Here is a 15230-nt window from a genome sequence, read left to right as displayed (position 1 = left end):
ATGCTATAATCCATAGTCCTTTTTAATCGATTTTGAAACAAAATCTAAACGACATAATAAAAAGTCAACCGCACCACGGATTCCCAGACAGTTTCCCACACTGGTACTAGCGAGGCCTTAAGCTGTGTAACTTCTGCGATCTGAAGAGAGCAGGGACATTCAGCTTAGAATGGCCATTGACATTAAATGCTTTAATCCATAGTCCTTTTTATTCGATTGTGAAACAAAATCTAAACGACATAATAAAAATTCAACCGCACCACGGATTCCCAGACTGTCTCCCACACTGGTACTAGCGAGGCCTTAAGCTGTGTAACTTCTGCGATCTGACGAGAGCAGGCACATTCAGCTTAGAATGGCCATTGACATCAAATGCTTTAATCCATAGTCCTTTTTAATCGATTGTGAAACAAAATCTAAACGACATAATAAAAATTCAACCGCACCACGGATTCCCAGACAGTCTCCCACACTGGTACTAGCGAGGCGTTAAGCTGTGTAACTTCTGCGATCTGACGAGAGCAGGCACATTCAGCTTAGAATGTCCATTGACATTAAATGCTTTAATCCATAGTCCTTTTTAATCGATTGTGAAACAAAATCTAAACGACATAATAAAAAGTCAACCGCACCACGGATTCCCAGACAGTCTCCCACACTGGTACTAGCGAGGCGTTAAGCTGTGTAACTTCTGCGAACTAACGAGAGCAGGCACATTCAGCTTAGAATGGCCATTGACATTAAATACCTTAATCGATAGTCCTTTTTAATCGATTGTGAAACAAAATCTAAACGACATAATAAAAAGTCAACTGCACCACAGATTCCCAGACAGTCTCCCACACTGGAACTAGCGAGGCCTTAAGCTGTGTAACTTCTGCGTTCTGACCAGAGCAGGCACATTCAGCTTAGAATGGCCATTGACGTTAAATGCTTTAATCCATAGTCCTATTTAATCTATTGTGAAACAAAATCTAAACGACATAATAAAAAGTCAACCGCACCACGGATTCCCAGACAGTCTCCCACACTGGTACTAGCGAGGCCTTAAGCTGTGTAACTTCTGCGATCTGACGAGAGAAGGCACATTCAGCTTAGAACGGCCATTGACATTAAATGCTTTAATCCATAGTCCTTTTTAATCGATTGTGAAACAAAATCTAAACGACGTAATAAAAAGTCAACCGCACCACGGATTCCCAGACAGTCTCCCACACTGGTACTAGCGAGGCTTTAAGCTGTGTAACTTCTGCGATCTGACGAAAGCAGGGACATTCAGCTTAGAATGGCCATTGACATTAAATGCTTTAATCCATAGTCCTTTTTAATCGATTGTGAAACAAAATCTAAACGACATAATAAAAAGTCAACCGCACCATGGATTCCCAGACAGTCTCCCACACTGGTACTAGCGAGGCCTTAAGCTGTGTAACTTCTGCGATCTGACGAGAGCAGGCACATTCAGCTCAGAATGGCCATTGACATTAAATGCTTTAATCCATAGTCCTTTTTAATCGATTGTGAAACAAAATCTAAACGACATAATAAAAAGTCAACCGCACCACAGATTCCCAGACAGTCTCCCACACTGGAACTAGCGAGGCCTTAAGCTGTGTAACTTCTGCGATCTGACGAGAGCAGTCACATTCAGCTTAGAACGGCCATTGACATTAAAAGCCTTAATCCATAGTCCTATTTAATCTATTGTGAAACAAAATCTAACCAACATAATAAAAAGTCAACCGCACCACGGATTCCCAGACAGTCTCCCACACTGGTACTAGCGAGGCCTTAAGCTGTGTAACTTCTGCGATCTGCCGAGAGCATTGACATTCAGCTTAGAATGGCCATTGACATTAAATGCTTTAATCCATAGTCCTTTTTAATCGATTGTGAAACAAAATCTAAACGACATAATAAAAAGTCAACCGCACCACGGATTCCCAGACAGTCTCCCACACTGGTACTAGCGAGGCCTTAAGCTGTGTAACTTCTGCGATCTGACGAGAGAAGGCACATTCAGCTTAGAATGGCCATTGACATTAAATGCTTTAATCCATAGTCCTTTTTAATCGATTGTGAAACAAAATCTAAACGACGTAATAAAAAGTCAACCGCACCACGGATTCCCAGACAGTCTCCCACACTGGTACTAGCGAGGCCTTAAGCTGTGTAACTTCTGCGATCTGACGAGAGCAGGGACATTCAGCTTAGAATGGCCATTGACATTAAATGCTTTAATCCATAGTCCTTTTTAATCGATTGTGAAACAAAATCTAAACGACATAATAAAAAGTCAACCGCACCACGGATTCCCAGACAGTCTCCCACACTGGTACTAGCGAGGCCTTAAGCTGTGTAACTTCTGCGATCTGACGAGAGCAGGGACATTCAGCTTAGAATGGCCATTGACATTAAATGCTTTAATCCATAGTCCTTTTTAATCGATTGTGAAACAAAATCTAAACGACATAATAAAAAGTCAACCGCACCACGGATTCCCAGACAGTCTCCCACACTGGTACTAGCGAGGCCTTAAGCTGTGTAACTTCTGCGATCTGACGAGAGAAGGCACATTCAGCTTAGAATGGCCATTGACATTAAATGCTTTAATCCATAGTCCTTTTTAATCGATTGTGAAACAAAATCTAAACGACATAATAAAAAGGCAACCGCACCACGGATTCCCAGACAGTCTCCCACACTGGTACTAGCGAGGCCTTAAACTGGGTAACTTCTGCGATCTGACGAGAGAAGGCACATTCAGCTTAGAATGGCCATTGACATTAAATGCTTTAATCCATAGTCCTTTTTAATCGATTGTGAAACAAAATCTAAACGACGTAATAAAAAGTCAACCGCACCACGGATTCCCAGACAGTCTCCCACACTGGTACTAGCGAGGCCTTAAGCTGTGTAACTTCTGCGATCTGACAAGGGCAGGGACATTCAATGCTTTAATCCATAGTCCTTTTTAATCGATTGTGAAACAAAATCTAAACGACATAATAAAAAGTCAACCGCACCACGGATTCCCAGACAGTCTCCCACACTGGTACTAGCGAGGCCTTAAGCTGTGTAACTTCTGCGATCTGACGAGAGCAGGGACATTCAGCTTAGAATGGCCATTGACATTAAATGCTTTAATCCATAGTCCTTTTTAATCGATTGTGAAACAAAATCTAAACGACATAATAAAAAGTCAACCGCACCACGGATTCCCAGACAGTCTCCCACACTGGTACTAGCGAGGCCTTAAGCTGTGTAACTTCTGCGATCTGACGAGAGAAGGCACATTCAGCTTAGAATGGCCATTGACATTAAATGCTTTAATCCATAGTCCTTTTTAATCGATCGTGAAACAAAATCTAAACGACGTAATAAAAAGTCAACCGCACCACGGATTCCCAGACAGTCTCCCACACTGGTACTAGCGAGGCCTTAAGCTGTGTAACTTCTGCGATCTGACGAGAGCAGGGACATTCAGCTTAGAATGGCCATTGACATTAAATGCTTTAATCCATAGTCCTTTTTAATCGATTGTGAAACAAAATCTAAACGACATAATAAAAAGTCAACCGCACCACGGATTCCCAGACAGTCTCCCACACTGGTACTAGCGAGGCCTTAAGCTGTGTAACTTGTGCGATCTGACGAGAGCAGGGACATTCAGCTTAGAATGGCAATTGACATTAAATGCTTTAATCCATAGTCCTTTTTAATCGATTGTGAAACAAAATCTAAACAACATAATAATAAGTCAACCGCACCACGGATTCCCAGACAGTCTCCCACACTGGTACTAGCGAGGCTTTAAGCTGTGTAACTTCTGCGATCTGACGAGAGAAGGCACATTCAGCTTAGAATGGCCATTGACATTAAATGCTTTAATCCATAGTCCTTTTTAATCGATTGTGAAACAAAATCTAAACAACATAATAATAAGTCAACCGCACCACGGATTCCCTGACAGTCTCCCACACTGGTACTAGCGAGGCCTTAAGCTGTGTAACTTCTGCGATCTGCCGAGAGCATTGACATTCAGCTTAGAATGGCCATTGACATTAAATGCTTTAATCCATAGTCCTTTTTAATCGATTGTGAAACAAAATCTAAACGACGTAATAAAAAGTCACCCGCACCACGGATTCCCAGACAGTCTCCCACACTGGTACTAGCGAGGCCTTAAGCTGTGTAACTTCTGCGATCTGACGAGAGCAGGGACATTCAGCTTAGAATGGCCATTGACATTAAAAGCTTTAATCCATAGTCCTTTTTAATCGATTGTGAAACAAAATCTAAACGACATAATAAAAAGTCAACCGCACCACGGATTCCCAGACAGTCTCCCACACTGGTACTAGCGAGGCCTTAAGCTGTGTAACTTCTGCGATCTGACGAGAGCAGGGACATTCAGCTTAGAATGGCAATTGACATTAAATGCTTTAATCCATAGTCCTTTTTAATCGATTGTGAAACAAAATCTAAACGACATAATAAAAATTCAACCGCACCACGGATTCCCAGACAGTCTCCCACACTGGTACTAGCGAGGCCTTAAGCTGTGTAACTTCTGCGTTCTGACGAGAGAAGGCACATTCAGCTTAGAATGGCCATTGACGTTAAATGCTTTAATCCATAGTCCTATTTAATCTATTGTGAAACAAAATCTAAACGACATAATAAAAAGTCAACCGCACCACGGATTCCCAGACAGTCTCCCACACTGGTACTAGCGAGGCCTTAAGCTGTGTAACTTCTGCGATCTGACGAGAGCAGGGACATTCAGCTTAGAATGGCCATTGACATTAAATGCTTTAATCCATAGTCCTTTTTAATCGATTGTGAAACAAAATCTAAACAACATAATAATAAGTCAACCGCACCACGGATTCCCAGACAGTCTCCCACACTGGTACTAGCGAGGCCTTAAGCTGTGTAACTTCTGCGATCTGACGAGAGCAGGCACATTCAGCTTAGAATGGCCATTGACATTAAATGCTTTAATCCATAGTCCTTTTTAATCGATTGTGAAACAAAATCTAAACGACATAATAAAAAGTCAACCGCACCACGGATTCCCAGACAGTCTCCCACACTGGTACTAGCGAGGCCTTAAGCTGTGTAACTTCTGCGATCTGACGAGAGCAGGCACATTCAGCTTAGAATGGCCATTGACATTAAATGCTTTAATCCATAGTCCTTTTTAATCGATTGTGAAACAAAATCTAAACGACATAATAAAAAGTCAACCGCACCACGGATTTCCAGACAGTCTCCCACACTAGTACTAGCGAGGCGTTAAGCTGTGTAACTTCTGCGATCTAACGAGAGCAGGCACATTCAGCTTAGAATGGCCATTGACATTAAATGCTTTAATCCATAGTCCTTTTTAATCGATTGTGAAACAAAATCTAAACGACATAATAAAAAGTCAACCGCACCACAGATTCCCAGACAGTCTCCCACACTGGAACTAGCGAGGCCTTAAGCTGTGTAACTTCTGCGATCTGACGAGAGAAGTCACATTCAGCTTAGAATGGCCATTGACATTAAAAGCCTTAATCCATAGTCCTATTTAATCTATTGTGAAACAAAATCTAACCAACATAATAAAAAGTCAACCGCACCACGGATTCCCAGACAGTCTCCCACACTGGTACTAGCGAGGCCTTAAGCTGTGTAACTTCTGCGATCTGACGAGAGCAGGGACATTCAGCTTAGAATGGCCATTGACATTAAATGCTTTAATCCATAGTCTTTTTTAATCGATTGTGAAACAAAATCTAAACGACATAATAAAAAGTTAACCGCACTACGGATTCCCAGACAGTCTCCCACACTGGTACTAGCGAGGCCTTAAGCTGTGTAACTTCTGCGTTCTGACGAGAGCAGGCACATTCAGCTTAGAATGGCCATTGACGTTAAATGCTTTAATCCATAGTCCTATTTAATCTATTGTGAAAAAAAATCTAATCGACATAATAAAAAGTCAACCGCACCACGGATTCCCAGACAGTCTCCCACACTGGTACTAGCGAGGCCTTAAGCTGTGTAACTTCTGCGATCTGACGAGAGCAGGCACATTCAGCTTAGAATGGCCATTGACATTAAATGCTTTAATCCATAGTCCTTTTTAATCGATTGTGGAACAAAATCTAAACAACATAATAATAAGTCAACCGCACCACGGATTCCCTGACAGTCTCCCACACTGGTACTAGCGAGGCCTTAAGCTGTGTAACTTCTGCGATCTGACGAGAGCAGGCACATTCAGCTTAGAATGGCCATTGACATTAAATGCTTTAATCCATAGTCCTTTTTAATCGATTGTGAAACAAAATCTAAACGACATAATAAAAAGTCAACCGCACCATGGATTCCCAGGCAGTCTCCCACACTGGTACTAGCGAGGCCTTAAGCTGTGTAACTTTTGCGATCTGACGAGAGCAGGCACATTCAGCTTAGAATGGCCATTGACATTAAATGCTTTAATCCATAGTCCTTTTTAATCGATTGTGAAACAAAATCTAAACGACATAATAAAAAGTCAACCGCACCACAGATTCCCAGACAGTCTCCCACACTGGAACTAGCGAGGCCTTAAGCTGTGTAACTTCTGCGATCTGACGAGAGCAGTCACATTCAGCTTAGAACGGCCATTGACATTAAAAGCCTTAATCCATAGTCCTATTTAATCTATTGTGAAACAAAATCTAACCAACATAATAAAAAGTCAACCGCACCACGGATTCTCAGATAGTCTCCCACACTGGTACTAGCGAGGCCTTAAGCTGTGTAACTTCTGCGATCTGACGAGAGAAGGCACATTCAGCTTAGAATGGCCATTGACATTAAATGCTTTAATCCATAGTCCTTTTTAATCGATTGTGAAACAAAATCTAAACGACGTAATAAAAAGTCAACCGCTCCACGGATTCCCAGACAGTCTCCCACACTGGTACTAGCGAGGCCTTAAGCTGTGTAACTTCTGCGATCTGCCGAGAGCATTGACATTCAGCTTAGGATGGCCATTGACATTAAATGCTTTAATCCATAGTCCTTTTTAATCGATTGTGAAACAAAATCTAAACGACATAATAAAAAGTCAACCGCACCACGGTTTCCCAGACAGTCTCCCACACTGGTACTAGCGAGGCCTTAAGCTGTGTAACTTCTGCGATCTGACGAGAGAAGGCACATTCAGCTTAGAATGGCCATTGACATTAAATGCTTTAATCCATAGTCCTTTTTAATCGATTGTGAAACAAAATCTAAACGACGTAATAAAAAGTCAACCGCACCACGGATTCCCAGACAGTCTCCCACACTGGTACTAGCGAGGCCTTAAGCTGTGTAACTTCTGCGATCTGACGAGAGCAGGGACATTCAGCTTAGAATGGCCATTGACATTAAATGCTTTAATCCATAGTCCTTTTTAATCGATTGTGAAACAAAATCTAAACGACATAATAAAAAGTCAACCGCACCACGGATTCCCAGACAGTCTCCCACACTGGTACTAGCGAGGCCTTAAGCTGTGTAACTTCTGCGATCTGACGAGAGCAGGGACATTCAGCTTAGAATGGCAATTGACATTAAATGCTTTAATCCATAGTCCTTTTTAATCGATTGTGAAACAAAATCTAAACGACATAATAAAAATTCAACCGCACCACGGATTCCCAGACAGTCTCCCACACTGGTACTAGCGAGGCCTTAAGCTGTGTAACTTCTGCGTTCTGACGAGAGAAGGCACATTCAGCTTAGAATGGCCATTGACGTTAAATGCTTTAATCCATAGTCCTATTTAATCTATTGTGAAACAAAATCTAAACGACATAATAAAAAGTCAACCGCACCACGGATTCCCAGACAGTCTCCCACACTAGTACTAGCGAGGCCTTAAGCTGTGTAACTTCTGCGATCTGACGAGAGCAGGGACATTCAGCTTAGAATGGCCATTGACATTAAATGCTTTAATCCATAGTCCTTTTTAATCGATTGTGAAACAAAATCTAAACAACATAATAATAAGTCAACCGCACCACGGATTCCCAGACAGTCTCCCACACTGGTACTAGCGAGGCCTTAAGCTGTGTAACTTCTGCGACCTGACGAGAGCAGGCACATTCAGCTTAGAATGGCCATTGACATTAAATGCTTTAATCCATAGTCCTTTTTAATCGATTGTGAAACAAAATCTAAACGACATAATAAAAAGTCAACCACACCACGGATTCCCAGACAGTCTCCCACACTGGTACTAGCGAGGCCTTAAGCTGTGTAACTTCTGCGATCTGACGAGAGCAGGCACATTCAGCTTAGAATGGCCATTGACATTAAATGCTTTAATCCATAGTCCTTTTTAATCGATTGTGAAACAAAATCTAAACGACATAATAAAAAGTCAACCGCACCACGGATTTCCAGACAGTCTCCCACACTAGTACTAGCGAGGCGTTAAGCTGTGTAACTTCTGCGATCTAACGAGAGCAGGCACATTCAGCTTAGAATGGCCATTGACATTAAATGCTTTAATCCATAGTCCTTTTTAATCGATTGTGAAACAAAATCTAAACGACATAATAAAAAGTCAACCGCACCACAGATTCCCAGACAGTCTCCCACACTGGAACTAGCGAGGCCTTAAGCTGTGTAACTTCTGCGATCTGACCAGAGAAGTCACATTCAGCTTAGAATGGCCATTGACATTAAAAGCCTTAATCCATAGTCCTATTTAATCTATTGTGAAACAAAATCTAACCAACATAATAAAAAGTCAACCGCACCACGGATTCCCAGACAGTCTCCCACACTGGTACTAGCGAGGCCTTAAGCTGTGTAACTTCTGCGATCTGACGAGAGCAGGGACATTCAGCTTAGAATGGCCATTGACGTTAAATGCTTTAATCCATAGTCTTTTTTAATCGATTGTGAAACAAAATCTAAACGACATAATAAAAAGTTAACCGCACCACGGATTCCCAGACAGTCTCCCACACTGGTACTAGCGAGGCCTTAAGCTGTGTAACTTCTGCGATCTGACGAGAGAAGGCACATTCAGCTTAGAATGGCCATTGACATTAAATGCTTTAATCCATAGTCCTTTTTAATCGATTGTGAAACAAAATCTAAACGACATAATAAAAAGTCAACCGCACCACGGATTCCCAGACAGTCTCCCACACTGGTACTAGCGAGGCCTTAAGCTGTGTAACTTCTGCGATCTGACGAGAGCAGGGACATTCAGCTTAGAATGGCAATTGACATTAAATGCTTTAATCCATAGTCCTTTTTAATCGATTGTGAAACAAAATCTAAACGACATAATAAAAATTCAACCGCACCACGGATTCCCAGACAGTCTCCCACACTGGTACTAGCGAGGCCTTAAGCTGTGTAACTTCTGCGTTCTGACGAGAGAAGGCACATTCAGCTTAGAATGGCCATTGACGTTAAATGCTTTAATCCATAGTCCTATTTAATCTATTGTGAAACAAAATCTAAACGACATAATAAAAAGTCAACCGCACCACGGATTCCCAGACAGTCTCCCACACTGGTACTAGCGAGGCCTTAAGCTGTGTAACTTCTGCGATCTGACGAGAGCAGGGACATTCAGCTTAGAATGGCCATTGACATTAAATGCTTTAATCCATAGTCCTTTTTAATCTATTGTGAAACAAAATCTAACCAACATAATAAAAAGTCAACCGCACCACGGATTCCCAGACAGTCTCCCACACTGGTACTAGCGAGGCCTTAAGCTGTGTAACTTCTGCGATCTGACGAGAGCAGGGACATTCAGCTTAGAATGGCAATTGACATTAAATGCTTTAATCCATAGTCCTTTTTAATCGATTGTGAAACAAAATCTAAACGACATAATAAAAATTCAACCGCACCACGGATTCCCAGACAGTCTCCCACACTGGTACTAGCGAGGCCTTAAGCTGTGTAACTTCTGCGTTCTGACGAGAGAAGGCACATTCAGCTTAGAATGGCCATTGACGTTAAATGCTTTAATCCATAGTCCTATTTAATCTATTGTGAAACAAAATCTAAACGACATAATAAAAAGTCAACCGCACCACGGATTCCCAGACAGTCTCCCACACTGGTACTAGCGAGGCCTTAAGCTGTGTAACTTCTGCGATCTGACGAGAGCAGGGACATTCAGCTTAGAATGGCCATTGACATTAAATGCTTTAATCCATAGTCCTTTTTAATCGATTGTGAAACAAAATCTAAACAACATAATAATAAGTCAACCGCACCACGGATTCCCAGACAGTCTCCCACACTGGTACTAGCGAGGCCTTAAGCTGTGTAACTTCTGCGATCTGACGAGAGCAGGCACATTCAGCTTAGAATGGCCATTGACATTAAATGCTTTAATCCATAGTCCTTTTTAATCGATTGTGAAACAAAATCTAAACGACATAATAAAAAGTCAACCGCACCACGGATTCCCAGACAGTCTCCCACACTGGTACTAGCGAGGCCTTAAGCTGTGTAACTTCTGCGATCTGACGAGAGCAGGCACATTCAGCTTAGAATGGCCATTGACATTAAATGCTTTAATCCATAGTCCTTTTTAATCGATTGTGAAACAAAATCTAAACGACATAATAAAAAGTCAACCGCACCACGGATTTCCAGACAGTCTCCCACACTAGTACTAGCGAGGCGTTAAGCTGTGTAACTTCTGCGCTCTAACGAGAGCAGGCACATTCAGCTTAGAATGGCCATTGACATTAAATGCTTTAATCCATAGTCCTTTTTAATCGATTGTGAAACAAAATCTAAACGACATAATAAAAAGTCAACCGCACCACAGATTCCCAGACAGTCTCCCACACTGGAACTAGCGAGGCCTTAAGCTGTGTAACTTCTGCGATCTGACGAGAGAAGTCACATTCAGCTTGGAATGGCCATTGACATTAAAAGCCTTAATCCATAGTCCTATTTAATCTATTGTGAAACAAAATCTAACCAACATAATAAAAAGTCAACCGCACCACGGATTCCCAGACAGTCTCCCACACTGGTACTAGCGAGGCCTTAAGCTGTGTAACTTCTGCGATCTGACGAGAGCAGGGACATTCAGCTTAGAATGGCCATTGACATTAAATGCTTTAATCCATAGTCTTTTTTAATCGATTGTGAAACAAAATCTAAACGACATAATAAAAAGTTAACCGCACCACGGATTCCCAGACAGTCTCCCACACTGGTACTAGCGAGGCCTTAAGCTGTGTAACTTCTGCGTTCTGACGAGAGCAGGCACATTCAGCTTAGAATGGCCATTGACGTTAAATGCTTTAATCCATAGTCCTATTTAATCTATTGTGAAAAAAAATCTAATCGACATAATAAAAAGTCAACCGCACCACGGATTCCCAGACAGTCTCCCACACTGGTACTAGCGAGGCGTTAAGCTGTGTAACTTCTGCGATCTAACGAGAGCAGGCACATTCAGCTAAGAATGGCCATTGACAGTAAATGCTTTAATCCATAGTCCTTTTTAATCGATTGTGAAACAAAATCTAAACGACATAATAAAAAGGCAACCGCACCACGGATTCCCAGACAGTCTCCCACACTGGTACTAGCGAGGCCTTAAGCTGTGTAACTTCTGCGATCTGACGAAAGCAGGGACATTCAGCTTAGAATGGCCATTGACATAAAATGCTTTAATCCATAGTCCTTTTTAATCGATTGTGAAACAAAATCTAAACGACATAATAAAAATTCAACCGCACCACGGATTCCCAGACAGTCTCCCACACTGGTACTAGCGAGGCCTTAAGCTGTGTAACTTCTGCGATCTGACGAGAGCAGGCACATTCAGCTTAGAATGGCCATTGACGTTAAATGCTTTAATCCATAGTCCTATTTAATCTATTGTGAAACAAAATCTAAACGACATAATAAAAAGTCAACCGCACCACGGATTCCCAGACAGTCTCCCACACTGGTACTAGCGAGGCGTTAAGCTGTGTAACTTCTGCGATCTAACGAGAGCAGGGACATTCAGCTTAGAATGGCCATTGACATTAAAGGCTTTAATCCATAGTCCTTTTTAATCGATTGTGAAACAAAATCTAAACGACATAATAAAAATTCAACCGCACCACGGATTCCCAGACAGTCTCCCACACTGGTACTAGCGAGGCCTTAAGCTGTGTAACTTCTGCGTTCTGACCAGAGCAGGCACATTCAGCTTAGAATGGCCATTGACGTTAAATGCTTTAATCCATAGTCCTATTTCATCTATTGTGAAACAAAATCTAAACGACATAATAAAAAGTCAACCGCACCACGGATTCCCAGACAGTCTCCCACACTGGTACTAGCGAGGCCTTAAGCTGTGTAACTTCTGCGATCTGACGAGAGCAGGGACATTCAGCTTAGAATGGCCATTGACATTAAATGCTTTAATCCATAGTCCTTTTTAATCGATTGTGAAACAAAATCTAAACGACATAATAAAAATTCAACCGCACCACGGATTCCCAGACAGTCTCCCACACTGGTACTAGCGAGGCCTTAAGCTGTGTAACTTCTGCGTTCTGACGAGAGAAGGCACATTCAGCTTAGAATGGCCATTGACTTTAAATGCTTTAATCCATAGTCCTATTTAATCTATTGTGAAACAAAATCTAAACGACATAATAAAAAGTCAACCGCACCACGGATTCCCAGACAGTCTCCCACACTGGTACTAGCGAGGCCTTAAGCTGTGTAACTTCTGCGATCTGACGAGAGCAGGCACATTCAGCTTAGAATGGCCATTGACATTAAATGCTTTAATCCATAGTCCTTTTTAATCGATTGTGAAACAAAATCTAAACAACATAATAATAAGTCAACCGCACCACGGATTCCCAGACAGTCTCCCACACTGGTACTAGCGAGGGCATAAGCTGTGTAACTTCTGCGATCTGACGAGAGAAGGCACATTCAGCTTAGAATGGCCATTGACATTAAATGCTTTAATCCATAGTCCTTTTTAATCGATTGTGAAACAAAATCTAAACGACATAATAAAAAGTCAACCGCACCACGGATTCCCAGACAGTCTCCCACACTGGTACTAGCGAGGCCTTAAGCTGTGTAACTTCTGCGATCTGACGAGAGCAGGGACATTCAGCTTAGAATGGCCATTGACATTAAATGCTTTAATCCATAGTCCTTTTTAATCGATTGTGAAACAAAATCTAAACGACATAATAAAAATTCAACCGCACCACGGATTCCCAGACAGTCTCCCACACTGGTACTAGCGAGGCCTTAAGCTGTGTAACTTCTGCGATCTGACGAGAGCAGGCACATTCAGCTTAGAATGGCCATTGACATTAAATGCTTTAATCCATAGTCCTTTTTAATCGATTGTGAAACAAAATCTAAACAACATAATAATAAGTCAACCGCACCACGGATTCCCAGAAAGTCTCCCACACTGGTACTAGCGAGGCCTTAAGCTGTGTAACTTCTGCGATCTGACGAGAGCAGGCACATTCAGCTTAGAATGGCCATTGACATTAAATGCTTTAATCCATAGTCCTTTTTAATCGATTGTGAAACAAAATCTAAACGACATAATAAAAAGTCAACCGCACCACGGATTCCCAGACAGTCTCCCACACTGGTACTAGCGAGGCCTTAAGCTGTGTAACTTCTGCGATCTGACGAGAGCAGGCACATTCAGCTTAGAATGGCCATTGACATTAAATGCTTTAATCCATAGTCCTTTTTAATCGATTGTTAAACAAAATCTAAACGACATAATAAAAAGTCAACCGCACCACGGATTCCCAGACAGTCTCCCACACTGGTACTAGCGAGGCGTTAAGCTGTGTAACTTCTGCGATCTAACGAGAGCAGGCACATTCAGATTAGAATGGGCATTGACATTAAATGCTTTAATCGATAGTCCTTTTTAATCGATTGTGAAACAAAATCTAAACGACATAATAAAAAGTCAACCGCACCACAGATTCCCAGACAGTCTCCCACACTGGAACTAGCGAGGCCTTAAGCTGTGTAACTTCTGCGATCTGACGAGAGCAGTCACATTCAGCTTAGAACGGCCATTGACATTAAAAGCGTTAATCCATAGTCCTATTTAATCTATTGTGAAACAAAATCTAACCAACATAATAAAAAGTCAACCGCACCACGGATTCCCAGACAGTCTCCCACACTGGTACTAGCGAGGCCTTAAGCTGTGTAACTTCTGCGATCTAACGAGAGCAGGCACATTCAGCTTAGAATGGCCATTGACATTAAATGCTTTAATCCATAGTCCTTTTTAATCGATTGTGAAACAAAATCTAAACGACATAATAAAAATTCAACCGCACCACGGATTCCCAGACAGTCTCCCACACTGGTACTAGCGAGGCGTTAAGCTGTGTAACTTCTTCGATCTAACGAGAGCAGGCACATTCAGCTTAGAATGGCCATTGACATTAAATGCTTTAATCCATAGTCCTTTTTAATCGATTGTGAAACAAAATCTAAACGACATAATACAAAGTCAACCGCACCACGGATTCCCAGACAGTCTCCCACACTGGTACTAGCGAGGCGTTAAGCTGTGTAACTTCTGCGATCTAACGAGAGCAGGGACATTCACCTTAGAATGGCCATTGACATTAAAGGCTTTAATCCATAGTCCTTTTTAATCGATTGTGAAACAAAATCTAAACGACATAATAAAAATTCAACCGCACCACGGATTCCCAGACAGTCTCCCACACTGGTACTAGCGAGGCCTTAAGCTGTGTAACTTCTGCGTTCTGACCAGAGCAGGCACATTCAGCTTAGAATGGCCATTGACGTTAAATGCTTTAATCCATAGTCCTATTTAATCTATTGTGAAACAAAATCGAAGCGACATAATAAAAAGTCAACCGCACCACGGATTCCCAGACAGTCTCCCACACTGGTACTAGCGAGGCGTTAAGCTGTGTAACTTCTGCGATCTAACGAGAGCAGGCACATTCAGCTTAGAATGGCCATTAACATTAAATGCTTTAATCCATAGTCCTTTTTAATCGATTGTGAAACAAAATCTAAACGACATAATAAAAAGTCAACCGCACCACGGATTCCCAGACAGTCTCCCACACTGGTACTAGCGAAGCCTTAAGCTGTGTAACTTCTGCGATCTGACGAGAGCAGGCACATTCAGCTTAGAATGGCCATTGACATTAAAT

At 42.0% G+C, this 15230-nt stretch overlaps 65 pseudogenes; all 65 read right to left on the bottom strand.

Annotated features, from left to right (window-relative positions):
• Window positions 1-62: 62 nt before the first annotated feature.
• Window positions 63-181, bottom strand: LOC142702761 (5S ribosomal RNA; annotated as a pseudogene).
• A 67-nt stretch (window positions 182-248) lies between these two features.
• Window positions 249-367, bottom strand: LOC142702786 (5S ribosomal RNA; annotated as a pseudogene).
• Window positions 368-620: 253 nt separating this feature from the next.
• LOC142702823 (5S ribosomal RNA) lies at window positions 621-739 on the bottom strand (annotated as a pseudogene).
• Window positions 740-806: 67 nt separating this feature from the next.
• Window positions 807-925, bottom strand: LOC142702816 (5S ribosomal RNA; annotated as a pseudogene).
• Window positions 926-992: 67 nt separating this feature from the next.
• Window positions 993-1111, bottom strand: LOC142702814 (5S ribosomal RNA; annotated as a pseudogene).
• Window positions 1112-1178: 67 nt separating this feature from the next.
• On the bottom strand, window positions 1179-1297 carry LOC142702805 (5S ribosomal RNA; annotated as a pseudogene).
• Window positions 1298-1364: 67 nt separating this feature from the next.
• LOC142702756 (5S ribosomal RNA) lies at window positions 1365-1483 on the bottom strand (annotated as a pseudogene).
• Window positions 1484-1922: 439 nt separating this feature from the next.
• On the bottom strand, window positions 1923-2041 carry LOC142702777 (5S ribosomal RNA; annotated as a pseudogene).
• Window positions 2042-2108: 67 nt separating this feature from the next.
• Window positions 2109-2227, bottom strand: LOC142702861 (5S ribosomal RNA; annotated as a pseudogene).
• Window positions 2228-2294: 67 nt separating this feature from the next.
• Window positions 2295-2413, bottom strand: LOC142702860 (5S ribosomal RNA; annotated as a pseudogene).
• A 67-nt stretch (window positions 2414-2480) lies between these two features.
• Window positions 2481-2599, bottom strand: LOC142702773 (5S ribosomal RNA; annotated as a pseudogene).
• A 415-nt stretch (window positions 2600-3014) lies between these two features.
• LOC142702859 (5S ribosomal RNA) lies at window positions 3015-3133 on the bottom strand (annotated as a pseudogene).
• A 67-nt stretch (window positions 3134-3200) lies between these two features.
• Window positions 3201-3319, bottom strand: LOC142702776 (5S ribosomal RNA; annotated as a pseudogene).
• A 67-nt stretch (window positions 3320-3386) lies between these two features.
• On the bottom strand, window positions 3387-3505 carry LOC142702858 (5S ribosomal RNA; annotated as a pseudogene).
• Window positions 3506-3572: 67 nt separating this feature from the next.
• LOC142702767 (5S ribosomal RNA) lies at window positions 3573-3691 on the bottom strand (annotated as a pseudogene).
• A 67-nt stretch (window positions 3692-3758) lies between these two features.
• Window positions 3759-3877, bottom strand: LOC142702826 (5S ribosomal RNA; annotated as a pseudogene).
• A 253-nt stretch (window positions 3878-4130) lies between these two features.
• LOC142702772 (5S ribosomal RNA) lies at window positions 4131-4249 on the bottom strand (annotated as a pseudogene).
• Window positions 4250-4316: 67 nt separating this feature from the next.
• On the bottom strand, window positions 4317-4435 carry LOC142702841 (5S ribosomal RNA; annotated as a pseudogene).
• Window positions 4436-4502: 67 nt separating this feature from the next.
• LOC142702801 (5S ribosomal RNA) lies at window positions 4503-4621 on the bottom strand (annotated as a pseudogene).
• Window positions 4622-4688: 67 nt separating this feature from the next.
• Window positions 4689-4807, bottom strand: LOC142702857 (5S ribosomal RNA; annotated as a pseudogene).
• A 67-nt stretch (window positions 4808-4874) lies between these two features.
• LOC142702746 (5S ribosomal RNA) lies at window positions 4875-4993 on the bottom strand (annotated as a pseudogene).
• A 67-nt stretch (window positions 4994-5060) lies between these two features.
• LOC142702831 (5S ribosomal RNA) lies at window positions 5061-5179 on the bottom strand (annotated as a pseudogene).
• Window positions 5180-5246: 67 nt separating this feature from the next.
• Window positions 5247-5365, bottom strand: LOC142702822 (5S ribosomal RNA; annotated as a pseudogene).
• Window positions 5366-5618: 253 nt separating this feature from the next.
• LOC142702856 (5S ribosomal RNA) lies at window positions 5619-5737 on the bottom strand (annotated as a pseudogene).
• A 67-nt stretch (window positions 5738-5804) lies between these two features.
• LOC142702782 (5S ribosomal RNA) lies at window positions 5805-5923 on the bottom strand (annotated as a pseudogene).
• Window positions 5924-5990: 67 nt separating this feature from the next.
• Window positions 5991-6109, bottom strand: LOC142702828 (5S ribosomal RNA; annotated as a pseudogene).
• A 67-nt stretch (window positions 6110-6176) lies between these two features.
• Window positions 6177-6295, bottom strand: LOC142702738 (5S ribosomal RNA; annotated as a pseudogene).
• Window positions 6296-6362: 67 nt separating this feature from the next.
• Window positions 6363-6481, bottom strand: LOC142702770 (5S ribosomal RNA; annotated as a pseudogene).
• Window positions 6482-6734: 253 nt separating this feature from the next.
• LOC142702812 (5S ribosomal RNA) lies at window positions 6735-6853 on the bottom strand (annotated as a pseudogene).
• A 253-nt stretch (window positions 6854-7106) lies between these two features.
• Window positions 7107-7225, bottom strand: LOC142702784 (5S ribosomal RNA; annotated as a pseudogene).
• A 67-nt stretch (window positions 7226-7292) lies between these two features.
• Window positions 7293-7411, bottom strand: LOC142702855 (5S ribosomal RNA; annotated as a pseudogene).
• Window positions 7412-7478: 67 nt separating this feature from the next.
• LOC142702839 (5S ribosomal RNA) lies at window positions 7479-7597 on the bottom strand (annotated as a pseudogene).
• A 67-nt stretch (window positions 7598-7664) lies between these two features.
• LOC142702804 (5S ribosomal RNA) lies at window positions 7665-7783 on the bottom strand (annotated as a pseudogene).
• A 67-nt stretch (window positions 7784-7850) lies between these two features.
• Window positions 7851-7969, bottom strand: LOC142702843 (5S ribosomal RNA; annotated as a pseudogene).
• A 67-nt stretch (window positions 7970-8036) lies between these two features.
• LOC142702741 (5S ribosomal RNA) lies at window positions 8037-8155 on the bottom strand (annotated as a pseudogene).
• A 67-nt stretch (window positions 8156-8222) lies between these two features.
• On the bottom strand, window positions 8223-8341 carry LOC142702733 (5S ribosomal RNA; annotated as a pseudogene).
• A 67-nt stretch (window positions 8342-8408) lies between these two features.
• On the bottom strand, window positions 8409-8527 carry LOC142702821 (5S ribosomal RNA; annotated as a pseudogene).
• Window positions 8528-8780: 253 nt separating this feature from the next.
• On the bottom strand, window positions 8781-8899 carry LOC142702853 (5S ribosomal RNA; annotated as a pseudogene).
• Window positions 8900-8966: 67 nt separating this feature from the next.
• On the bottom strand, window positions 8967-9085 carry LOC142702817 (5S ribosomal RNA; annotated as a pseudogene).
• A 67-nt stretch (window positions 9086-9152) lies between these two features.
• On the bottom strand, window positions 9153-9271 carry LOC142702838 (5S ribosomal RNA; annotated as a pseudogene).
• Window positions 9272-9338: 67 nt separating this feature from the next.
• On the bottom strand, window positions 9339-9457 carry LOC142702800 (5S ribosomal RNA; annotated as a pseudogene).
• Window positions 9458-9524: 67 nt separating this feature from the next.
• On the bottom strand, window positions 9525-9643 carry LOC142702852 (5S ribosomal RNA; annotated as a pseudogene).
• Window positions 9644-9710: 67 nt separating this feature from the next.
• On the bottom strand, window positions 9711-9829 carry LOC142702837 (5S ribosomal RNA; annotated as a pseudogene).
• Window positions 9830-9896: 67 nt separating this feature from the next.
• Window positions 9897-10015, bottom strand: LOC142702803 (5S ribosomal RNA; annotated as a pseudogene).
• Window positions 10016-10082: 67 nt separating this feature from the next.
• LOC142702850 (5S ribosomal RNA) lies at window positions 10083-10201 on the bottom strand (annotated as a pseudogene).
• A 67-nt stretch (window positions 10202-10268) lies between these two features.
• Window positions 10269-10387, bottom strand: LOC142702827 (5S ribosomal RNA; annotated as a pseudogene).
• Window positions 10388-10454: 67 nt separating this feature from the next.
• LOC142702820 (5S ribosomal RNA) lies at window positions 10455-10573 on the bottom strand (annotated as a pseudogene).
• A 439-nt stretch (window positions 10574-11012) lies between these two features.
• On the bottom strand, window positions 11013-11131 carry LOC142702849 (5S ribosomal RNA; annotated as a pseudogene).
• A 67-nt stretch (window positions 11132-11198) lies between these two features.
• LOC142702737 (5S ribosomal RNA) lies at window positions 11199-11317 on the bottom strand (annotated as a pseudogene).
• A 67-nt stretch (window positions 11318-11384) lies between these two features.
• LOC142702793 (5S ribosomal RNA) lies at window positions 11385-11503 on the bottom strand (annotated as a pseudogene).
• Window positions 11504-11570: 67 nt separating this feature from the next.
• LOC142702781 (5S ribosomal RNA) lies at window positions 11571-11689 on the bottom strand (annotated as a pseudogene).
• A 67-nt stretch (window positions 11690-11756) lies between these two features.
• Window positions 11757-11875, bottom strand: LOC142702747 (5S ribosomal RNA; annotated as a pseudogene).
• Window positions 11876-11942: 67 nt separating this feature from the next.
• LOC142702798 (5S ribosomal RNA) lies at window positions 11943-12061 on the bottom strand (annotated as a pseudogene).
• Window positions 12062-12128: 67 nt separating this feature from the next.
• Window positions 12129-12247, bottom strand: LOC142702788 (5S ribosomal RNA; annotated as a pseudogene).
• A 67-nt stretch (window positions 12248-12314) lies between these two features.
• Window positions 12315-12433, bottom strand: LOC142702848 (5S ribosomal RNA; annotated as a pseudogene).
• A 67-nt stretch (window positions 12434-12500) lies between these two features.
• LOC142702802 (5S ribosomal RNA) lies at window positions 12501-12619 on the bottom strand (annotated as a pseudogene).
• Window positions 12620-12686: 67 nt separating this feature from the next.
• On the bottom strand, window positions 12687-12805 carry LOC142702808 (5S ribosomal RNA; annotated as a pseudogene).
• A 253-nt stretch (window positions 12806-13058) lies between these two features.
• On the bottom strand, window positions 13059-13177 carry LOC142702847 (5S ribosomal RNA; annotated as a pseudogene).
• A 67-nt stretch (window positions 13178-13244) lies between these two features.
• Window positions 13245-13363, bottom strand: LOC142702745 (5S ribosomal RNA; annotated as a pseudogene).
• Window positions 13364-13430: 67 nt separating this feature from the next.
• Window positions 13431-13549, bottom strand: LOC142702866 (5S ribosomal RNA; annotated as a pseudogene).
• A 67-nt stretch (window positions 13550-13616) lies between these two features.
• LOC142702795 (5S ribosomal RNA) lies at window positions 13617-13735 on the bottom strand (annotated as a pseudogene).
• A 439-nt stretch (window positions 13736-14174) lies between these two features.
• Window positions 14175-14293, bottom strand: LOC142702845 (5S ribosomal RNA; annotated as a pseudogene).
• Window positions 14294-14732: 439 nt separating this feature from the next.
• Window positions 14733-14851, bottom strand: LOC142702787 (5S ribosomal RNA; annotated as a pseudogene).
• A 67-nt stretch (window positions 14852-14918) lies between these two features.
• Window positions 14919-15037, bottom strand: LOC142702806 (5S ribosomal RNA; annotated as a pseudogene).
• Window positions 15038-15104: 67 nt separating this feature from the next.
• On the bottom strand, window positions 15105-15223 carry LOC142702739 (5S ribosomal RNA; annotated as a pseudogene).
• Between the last annotated feature and the right edge of the window lie 7 nt (window positions 15224-15230).

The sequence above is a fragment of the Rhinoderma darwinii genome, unplaced genomic scaffold, assembly GCF_050947455.1.
Source record: "Rhinoderma darwinii isolate aRhiDar2 unplaced genomic scaffold, aRhiDar2.hap1 Scaffold_2449, whole genome shotgun sequence".
Lineage (NCBI taxonomy): Eukaryota > Metazoa > Chordata > Amphibia > Anura > Rhinodermatidae > Rhinoderma > Rhinoderma darwinii.
This window is presented reverse-complemented; position numbering and strand designations above follow the sequence as displayed.